The sequence below is a fragment of the Natrix helvetica genome (genome assembly GCF_964273705.1).
Source record: "Natrix helvetica genome assembly, contig: HAP1_SCAFFOLD_190, whole genome shotgun sequence".
NCBI lineage: Eukaryota > Metazoa > Chordata > Lepidosauria > Squamata > Natricidae > Natrix > Natrix helvetica.
Window position 1 is genome coordinate 104,314 of NW_028113586.1, and position 9,922 is coordinate 114,235.

Consider the following 9,922-nt stretch of genomic DNA (forward strand, 5'->3'; position numbering starts at 1 on the left):
TAGGGAATTTCTCGCTACAGTAAAATACATTATAATGCATTCATAATTTTGTTTTTAAATTTATTTGTTTTTAATCTTGTTTGTTCTTAACTTTGTTTAGTTACTTTTTTTTTGCAATGTATTAACATAAATGACAATAACTGCTAGATTTGACTTACAGAGCTTTTAATCAAAAATAACTGGTACTTAATAAATACAGAGTTAGAATGGATATATATTTAATAACTCTTTTCTATTACATGTTAATTAAGTTATTATATACTGTTGAATGACATTTTCTGAACATCAGTCTACACTTTGGCAAAAATAAATGCATACATAACTAGCTTCCTCACTCAAAAGCTAAAAAGTGCATGGCAACAGCAGCTAGAATAATGTCATATTTAGAAATCAAAGAATATTCTTTTTGTTATCTAACAAGAAAAAAACCCTAACAAATCCTTTCAATTTTTGTGGGCCAAATTAGACCAAAATAGCCACATACTGGCATGGCAGTGAGAACATTGTGCCATAATTAACAATTATGATTTGTTGCTTTCATATGATGCTTCACTGGCAACTGAAGTTTTTGATTCTACTTTGTTTCTGGTTTTCTTTCTTTTTAAAAAAGTTATTATCTGGATTTCATACATGTGCAGAAGAAAAGCTATAAAGAGAATCCCTCCTATTGACACAGCTACAACTGTAGTGATGAGATATTGTCCAGGAAAAGCCAGTGGTGGATCATCAACATAAATCTGCAATAAAAATATATCCCGGTAAACTGAAATGTCATACTACTTTAAAAGGTGTATCTTGAGATAGATAACTTAAGTTTACATTAGTAAATGTACCTTTGAAGCCAAGTCTAGCATTGCAAGTTTAAATACAGATTTGAAAATTTATTACATTAAAGAAGCAGAAAGAGCAGCTACATTTCCATTTTAGGACTATTCAAAGTTTTAAAATACAGTACAGGTACCGTAATCCTTGACTTATGACCAATTAGTGACAGTTCGATGTTCTGATGGGCCTACCTGGGTAGTGGTGGTACTTATGACCTGAATTCGAAGATCCTGTAGTTGTATCCCTGTGGTCACCTGACCACACTCTATGGCAATTTGCAATGTTCTGTGGTCACATGAACACATTTTGTAACCATTTTATAAAAGGTCATGTAACCAATTATTTTATACCCAGCATAAGTTACGATAGTGATGGACAAGTTCCACTACAGTTGTAATCTGAGGTTATATGTATATTATAAGAACTGAATAAATGGATGAATATCAATAAATCAGTCAATCAGTGTCAAAGTCTTGTAACGTTATATTTGTATTACTTAATGGTATATTTGCTTAACTTGCTTAAATTCTAGAAAGAGACAAATAGGGACAACCATTATAGTTCTCAATGGAACTATGTCTACATGGAGGGAAGTATAAATGAGGGTACCCCAAGATTCTATCTTAGGCCCAATGCTCTTCAACCTCTTCATAAACAGTTTAGATTAGGGAATAGAAAGGGAACTCATCAAATTTGCAGCAAACTACGGGAAATAGCCAAGACCTGAACACTGGGCCCTATCCAACAAAATGCAATTCAATGGTGAGAAAAGTACTGTAAGGTTTTATACTTGAGTAAGAAAAACCAAATGGATAGAATAGATGGTACCTGGCTCAACAGTATAACTGTGAGAGGCATCTAGGAGTCCTAGTGGACAACCACTTAAATATGAGCCACCAGTGTGCTGCAGCTGCCAAAAAAGCCACTGCAGTCCTAGTCTGAATCAACAGAGGATTATCACCACACGAACTATTAGTAGTGCTATATACTGCGTTGGTAAGACCAGACTTGGAATACTGCATCCAGTTCTGGTCCCTGCAATATAAAATGATACTGAGACTCTAGCAAGTGAGTAAAGAAGAACAACAAAGATGATTAGGGAGCTGGAAGCTGAAACATATGATGAATTGTTGTTGGGTATATCTAGTCCAGTGGTGGGCAACCTTTTTTTTCAACTGAGCCAAATCTCGCCAAAACCACGATTGAAATTTATTTTGAGAGCCACATTTTTAAAACCGAAAATACATAGGATGGTACACTGTTTTTAGTTTCAATAAACTCTGGCATTTGAAGCACGCAAGTCTTAAAGCTGTCAAGTTGCAAGACCCTCGCACCCCTAACTTTTTAGAAAAAAACCCCCAGGGGTCTTCAAACCTGACAGCTTTAAGACTTGTGGACTTCAACTCCCAGAATTCCTCCTCCAGTCATGTTGGCTCAGGAACTCTGGCATTGAAGCATGCAAGTCTTAAAGCTGTCAAGTTGCAAGACCCTCGCACCCCCAACCCTTTAGAAAAAAAAACCAGGGTCTTCAAACCTGACAGCTTGAAGACTTGTGGACTTCAACTCCCAGAATTCTGAGAATTGAAGTCCACCAAGGGCATCAATCATATTAGCCCAGGGATCTGTAAAATTGGCTCTTAAGACTCGTGGACTTCAACTCCCAGAATTCTGAGAATTGAAGTCCACCAGTCTTAAAACAGCCAACTTTGCAGACCTCTGTGTTAGCCCAAAGCCTGGCGCTGGGCGGGCCTTGCTCCCCCATTGGTGGAGCCCCAAGAAGTGAGGAGGGAGAAAAAGAGACGGAGGCCAAGGAGCTTCCCCCCCGCCCCCTCCCAGCAAAAATCTAACCGGGGAGCCGTGATCGGCTAATTTGCTACTGCCCGCCCGGCTCCCCAGTTAGAATTTTGCTAGGAGGGGGCGGGGGGGAAGCTCCTTAGCCTCCGTTTCTTTTTCTTCCTCCTTGCTTCTCGTCCCCGCCCGACTTCAGGATCCTCCCTAATCATTGTGGGTCGAAAAGAAAAAAGGGAAAGGGGCGCTTGTTTTGAAGTGCCCGAGAGGAGGGAGGGGAGCGGGCGCCCGGCACACAGAAGAGCCGCATTAAAATGTGTAAAGAGCTGACCACTGATCTAGTCTAAAAAGGAGCAGGACTAAGGATAACATGATAGCAATCTTCCAATATCTGAGAGGATGTCACAAAGAAGAGGGGAGTGAACTAGAGGTGGGTTCTTACCAGTTTGGACTGGTTTGGCCAAATAGGTACCGTGTTTCCCCGAAATTACGACATGTCCTGATAATAAGGCCATGCCACATTTTTCTGATGGGCAAAAATATAAGCTTTCCCCTGCAAATAAGCCCCCTGGACAACCCACTACCTCCGGCCAGGCAGAGTACCACACACCAACCTAGCGGTATCCCGAAGGTGCCAAGCCACAGGAACCGGGGAGGGGGGGCAAAGGTGATTGCATTGCTTGGTGCCTCCGGGATACCGCTAGGTTGGTGAGCAGTGCTGAGCCCAGCTGAGAGGGGGTTGCTGGGCAGCTGCTCTCTTGCGAGCGGGCTCCCAAAGAGCCGGGCACAGCCTCATGGGCAAATGGCTGTGTTGCGCTGTTGCAGCAGTGCAACACTACAGCCATGAAGCGACCACGCTCTTGAGCAGCCACCCGGAAAAACCCCTTTCCAGCCGAGCAAAGCATCATTCACTGACCTAGGGGTATCGCCAAGTCGTGTGAGCGTTTGTTCGCCGCCACCCGCCTCCTGCAGCTCTGCACCTTCGAAATGCCAGTGAATGGCGCTCTGCATGGCTGGAGAGGTGGGTTGAATGAGCGGCTCTTCTGCTCTTGCTCATGCGCCTCCCAGCCTCATGATGCTGTGGCCCAGCTCTCCCTGCAGAGCCAGAGCACCTTCACTGCCACTGCCGCCACCACCACTGCCATCTTATCATGGCTTTTTCGGCGGCTTCCAAACCGAGTCTTCCGGCAGTGGCCGATCTGGGCGTACGCTCTATGGTTGTGGGCTAGCTGCTTGCAGAGTGTACAACCATAGAGCATACGCCCAGAGCGGCCACTTCTGGGAGGCTCGGTTTGGAAGCCTCCGAAAAAGCCATGGTGGGATGGCGGTGGCGGCGGCAGTGGAGGTGCCCTGGCTCTGCAGCGAGAGCTGGGCCAGGGCATCATGAGCTGGGAGGCGCGTGAGCGAGAGCAGAACAGCCGCTCAAGCAAACCCTCTCTCCAGCCGTGCAGAGCGCCATTCACTAGCATTTCGATATCGCCAAGCCACGGGAGCCAGGTGGCGGCAAACACGTGGCTTGGCGATACCCCTAGAATAATGTAATTATTCTATGTATTTGAAATTTGTTTCATAGTCTTCTATATTTCAATACTGTGAAAAATATACCTGAAATTCATCAAATAAATTGCAAAAGGAGACTCTGGGAATAGTGGATACTCTGAAATGGAAAAGTTCAGATCCCTGTTAAAAAGAAACATTATTTTTTATTAGTGCATAATAATATTTCTTTTACTACAAATAGATTTTCTGGCATTGCTTAATCTGCTAAAATTAATGTTATTTCGAAGGTCATCTTGAAGGATATGAATTTAAATGTATGTGGGAATTTTCAGTTATCCAGGTTATGGTTGTCCCAAAGGTGTTTTTCCAAAAGACAAATGGACTTTCTTGTTTTTTTTCTTTGAAAACCCATTCTCCATCATTCAAACAGAATTGAAAAAGCTTCTTGGATAAAAAGGAAAACATTTTGAAGAAAAAAAACCCAAGAAAGTTCAACTTCCTTTTGGAAAAGCATCTCTGGGACCTGAATGGAAATGAATTGTTTTCTCTATTACTATTTTACTTTATTTGCAAAGTGGGATTTGCTGCCCTAAATAACTTGATTGGTTTTAGATAGGTGTCTTTATTTGGACAGATAGATAGGGATTTAAGTTAAACTACATTTATCATCTATTGACTGTCTATCTAGGTGAGGCGTGAAATGCTAACGGTTCGGGATGGTTCGCAGAACTGGTAGTAAAAAAAATACTTTAAAAAGTAAAAAAAAAGTTCTGACGATCATACGTTGCACAGCTGATCTTTGGACCTGCTAGGCCAAAAATGGGGGGGGAGGGGTGCTGAGAAAGAAAGAAAGAAAGAGAAAGAAAGAAGAAGGGAGACAGAAAGAAAGAAAAAGAAAGAAAAAAGAAAGGGAGGGAGAGAGGGAGGGAGGGAGAGAGGAAAAAAGGAGATTAAAGAAGGACTACAAACCTGGCACTAGACGCAGCTTCAGTGGATAATCCAGGGCTGGAAGGGACCAACGCTGTTCCAGCAGGACATCGTTAGTTTCTGTCTTTTGAGCCTCCAGTTCAGTGGTGGGTTTCAAATTTTTTTAGAAAGTCTTCTGCAGGTGTGGCCTGCTTTGTGGGTGGGAGTGGCTTGCCAGCCATGTGACTGGGTGGGAGTGGCTTGCCAGCCATGTGACCAACTGGGAGTGGCTTGGCAGTCATGTGACCAACTGGGAGTGGCTTGGCAGTCATGTGACTGGGTGGGCGTGGCCAACTTGTAAAATGTGGTGAAACTCTCTCACAACGCTCTTGCTTAGCAACCAAAATGTTGGCTCAGAAACTCTGGCATTTGAAGCACGCAATTCTTAAAGCTGTCAAGTTGAAAGATCCTTGCACTCCTAACCCTTTCGAAAAAAAAACCCAGGGATGTTCAAACTTGAGAGCTTTAAGACTTTAAGGTTTAAACAGAACTCTTAGAGGTGGGTGGGGCGATTGGTGAACCAGCCAATCAGTGAGCGGTGGATGGGCGGGGGGAGGGAGCTGGAACCGGTTCAAAATGGCACAGTAGATTTGTGGAACCTCTTCTATAGAAGAGGTTAGAAATGGCAGGAACCCACCCCTGCTCCAGTAACATGACTACATAGCCACGCCCACCCAGTCACATGATCCCACCACACCACAAGCCACACCCATAGAACCATTAATAAAAAAAATAGATTTCACCACTGATCTAGACCGATTCTGCCTTCTCTGAATATTCATGAAAATGAATATCATGATTGAGGGGTTTTTTTGCATTGGGAAACAACTAAAATTGGAGAACAATCTGCAAATATTTGTACTGAATTATTTAATGCAATGTGTATACTAATTAATGTTCATTCAACAAATCATAGATAGCAAAATCATGCAATTTTAGCAAATCTGATTTTTTTTTCTTGAAATACAGGTATTCAATTTAAGATACACCATTAGGGTAATAATTAACATTAGGATGGAAAAAATTCCCCCTTTGATGTGAAAACAAAGATTTTTTCTCTAGAGTTAAGATTGCCAATTGTTTGATTGGTCGTTTTGACCAAAATCAAGACCAAGGAAGAAAGCTTTAACCTATCTGTGTCTTGTGATGCCAATGACATTCACATTTCTCCCAGACGGTAGGTATTAAAGGCTCTTTTCAACCTGCTTGCCTTGTTGGATTTGTTTTGTGTCAGGCACTTCTTTGAGTTCCATGGGGGGAGGGAAGGTTTTTTTTACAAATGTAGTTTCTATTTGGGCTGCAAAAACCTGGATGATAGCTACTTGACATGTACCATCTCGCTGCTCTCTTATGATCATTCAGAAATTTGGAGCCAAGGTATGGTATTCCTAAAACAGGGTGGGATAGGATTCAAAATATGGTGTGCCAGATTGTGGCAACACTTTTGGCTTTCTATTCAAAATACGTATTTTATCAGAAGCTTACAGTTATTGATATAGTTAGCCCATCTGGATTATACAACTTGCTTTTGATCTTCTTCTCCAAGTATGTCCTTAGTTTTAACAAACTTAATGTTTCATTGGTACCTGAAAAAATATTTAAAATAGTTTTTGAGTAATAGTTCTACACATTGTCTGACTATGCATTCCAGTAATAAATGAATCTTACATAAATGGTGATTAGCCAATGCTTTGAATAAAGATATCCTTTAGCAAAAACTAAAAATTTAGATTAGAAATCAGAAATGGAGATCTATCTGCAGCAGATTTTTTGTTATCATGATAACTTATGATGAAAGGGCAAACTTAAAACTTGGTAAAGCAAAGTATCATCAAAACTCTTTATCATGAGTAGAAACTTTTCAAGAATAGTGAAAATGAAAATGAAAGTGGATAGATCTGGAAAACAATATTTTTCATTTTAAGTTATTGTAGGTTTGGCAAGGAAGAGAGCATTAAATTGTTGGAAGAAATGTCCTTGTGGGTTCAGATCCAAGTGGGGAAAAAGACACTGGAAACATGAAGCTGCTTGGAAAGATGGTTTAATGGTGGACATGATCACATGGCTTGAACTCCTGAACAGAAAAGGGAGATCACATGCTTCCAGATGTTGGGTGAAGAAGAAAAGAACGGGGGAAAGGGCTTTGCTGAGAGTTCCTGGGTTTTTTATACTCTGTTCGGCCCCACCTCTATGTTTCCTGTTCCTGGATAAGAATGGATTCTGATTGGTTGTCAGACTCCCAGGGGTGGGGGTCTTAGCTAACTTTGTAGATTGTGTGTCTTTTTGAGTCCCAAGCTTGGTTGAGTTCCCATATGCCATGTGGTGAGTTTCTGTAGAAAGCTAATCCTATCTTTGTTATGTTGAGTAGACTAGCCCAGGCTTTAATCGCTCATTGAGAAAAGGGGGGTCAGGAAGCTGCAAGGAGCTACTTTGTCTTTAAAAACATGTTTCTAGCTTTTTGCATCCAGTGAAATATAATATTCTGCCTTTTCAATATTTCCCAGGATATTTCATTTTCCTAGGGGAGGGGAGGGGTCCTAACTTCCTACAAAAGAACATGGCAACACAAACATTTTGAACAGAATTTCTCAGAAAGATTCCTTCTGAACCCTAGCAGTCTGCTTCTTACTAAAATAGGACGTAAAGTGAGATTTGGACATTAAGAGTGATCATACGGGGTCAGGCTGGATAGCCTCTTGGGGAGGCTTTCGTCTTGTTATTATAAAGTAAAAGACGGAGTTTGAAACTTGTAAAAGAACAGGAAGTATGAAGCCTAGCCGCAGAGTTCAGTTAAAGTTCTCACAAAACCACAGAGTTCAGCTAAAGTTCTTACAAAGCCACGTAGCCATTATGAGACTTGAGCTCCATACCTGCGGCCCAGACAAAAGGGGAAGCAAGACAGTATCTGCTTATAAGGCCTCTTTCCTCAAGGTAACCAATCAGAAATGGGTTAAGTATTTCCGTGTTGTGCTGCTTTTGACAAAGTATAAGAATGTGTGCTTCCATTAGAAGAGTTGTTCAGAAGTTACATGCTGGCCTTTGACTACCTTTTTGAACCTGGTTGCCAAATAAACTTCTCCTTGATCCTTAAACGTCTAAGCCCTGTTATTTTCTGCAACAATTGTGGTGACCATGGCAGGACTTAGAGCGGTATTTCACTGAGGATGGCAGAGATGGCCCAATCGAGGCCGTGTTGCCCAACCTTCAGGCGTCAACAGAGAGTTTCTCTGGGAGGAGGTAGATGATCTCCCTTGGCCATCCGGTGGACGCTACTGATCCAAGAACTGGACCGGGATGAGGACAAGTCAATAAATTACACTGGCTGAGAAGAAGAAGACGCCTGCAGGCAGGTATTGTGGGAATTGTAAACTCACTCGGTTGAGAGTGGAAGAGGGGGCCTGATCACCCCCCTGGGATCTGGGACTGGCACGTCCTAACAAGATCCTAGAATTGTGTGGGAGGTTAAGTCACTGCAGTTCCTGAAGGCGACTGTGATACTCCAGCACCCCAGATCGGTGACAGTGTCTTAGAAATAGAACATGGGTGGTGAAGGAAGCGTTCCTCGAACACTTCTTCAATACATGTTACTCTATACATCTTGATCTTTAAAAATAGGCCAACACTTGTAGGGAGGTCAAAAGATAGATACAGAAAACTTTGGATCTTTAAAAATATGCCAGCGCTTGTGGGGAGATAAAAAAAATTAGAAAAGAGAAGACACTGAACACCCCAGAACAAAGAAGAAGAAAAAGAGTTGTAAGGTGTGTAGTCCTGGGTAGACAGAATACAACACTCTTAGAAAAAAACCCCCTGAGATATAGTCAGTTACCTGGATGGGTAACAAGCCTCAAGGAGAAAAAAAAAGAAAAAAGAAAAAAGAAAAGGAGAGTCTCAATGAAACATTTAGCTGCTGTGTTGTTTTGACTTGCGTGTTTGTCTTTGTTGATGTGTTTAAGTGTGCTTTTTGTTTTTGTTTTACAAAAAGAAAAGAAAAGAGGAGGAACCAGATTGGGAACCTTAGTCCATTCATCTGCAAAAGTATTGGACCTTAGTTTTGTTAGGACTCAAACAAAAGGTAGGAACTTATCAAATTCAACAGAAAAAAGGATGAAAATTCAGGGGAATTCCTAGAATGCATTTATCAAACCTTTAGGCAATATACTACATTAGATCCTGAGGTTGAAGAAAATAAGAGAATGGTCAATATGATCTTCATTGGTCATTCTGCAGATGACATTAGGGTAAAAATTACAGAAGACAAAAAGGGGGGCCAGGAAAGGCATCTCTGAACTTGTGGAATGAGAATACAAAGCGTATATTAAGTGGGCTCAAAATCTCAGAGAAGAAGGGAATTCAAAGGGCAAGAAGAAATGTCGTTTTTCTCGCCGAAGCCCTTAGACAGGAAAAGCAGGAGGCCAGGGTAACTGCCGGAAGAATTGTCGAGGAGGGGTCAGTAGTTAGAATCCCACTCCCAGTCAGAGGAAGAGCTCTCCAGTTAGCAAAAGGGAAGGTGGTTAATGTCTACACAGACAGAAAATATGCATTTAGAGTTTTACATGCTCATGGGGCTATTTTGAAAGAAAATACTCACTGATTTTGTCACTTGATACATGCTGGAAAAAAGCACATATGCCATTGTTAATCAGGTTGCTCCAGCCTGTCTCTGTTATGCACAAAACAGGCATTTGAGATTTTAAAGTAAGCATTGCCTCAAGCTCATGTTAAGGAACTTCCCAATCTTGAGAAAACTTTCTTGACTCAAGAAAAGGGAAGTGGCAACAACCCATTTGTCAAAACAATGATGAAGTAGCAAAAAAAGGGAGCGGCATTGCCTTAAAATCCT

General features: G+C 41.7%; 1 long non-coding RNA gene across 1 annotated transcript; it reads right to left on the minus strand.

Moving 5' to 3' along the window:
* Nucleotides 1–558: 558 nt before the first annotated feature.
* On the minus strand, nucleotides 559–9,698 carry LOC309382320. Its single transcript, XR_014173659.1, has 4 exons — nucleotides 9,671–9,698; nucleotides 6,565–6,665; nucleotides 4,219–4,293; nucleotides 559–737 (listed from the first exon to the last, which is right to left on the minus strand). It is a non-coding gene; the product is annotated as an uncharacterized lncRNA (long non-coding RNA).
* Between the last annotated feature and the right edge of the window lie 224 nt (nucleotides 9,699–9,922).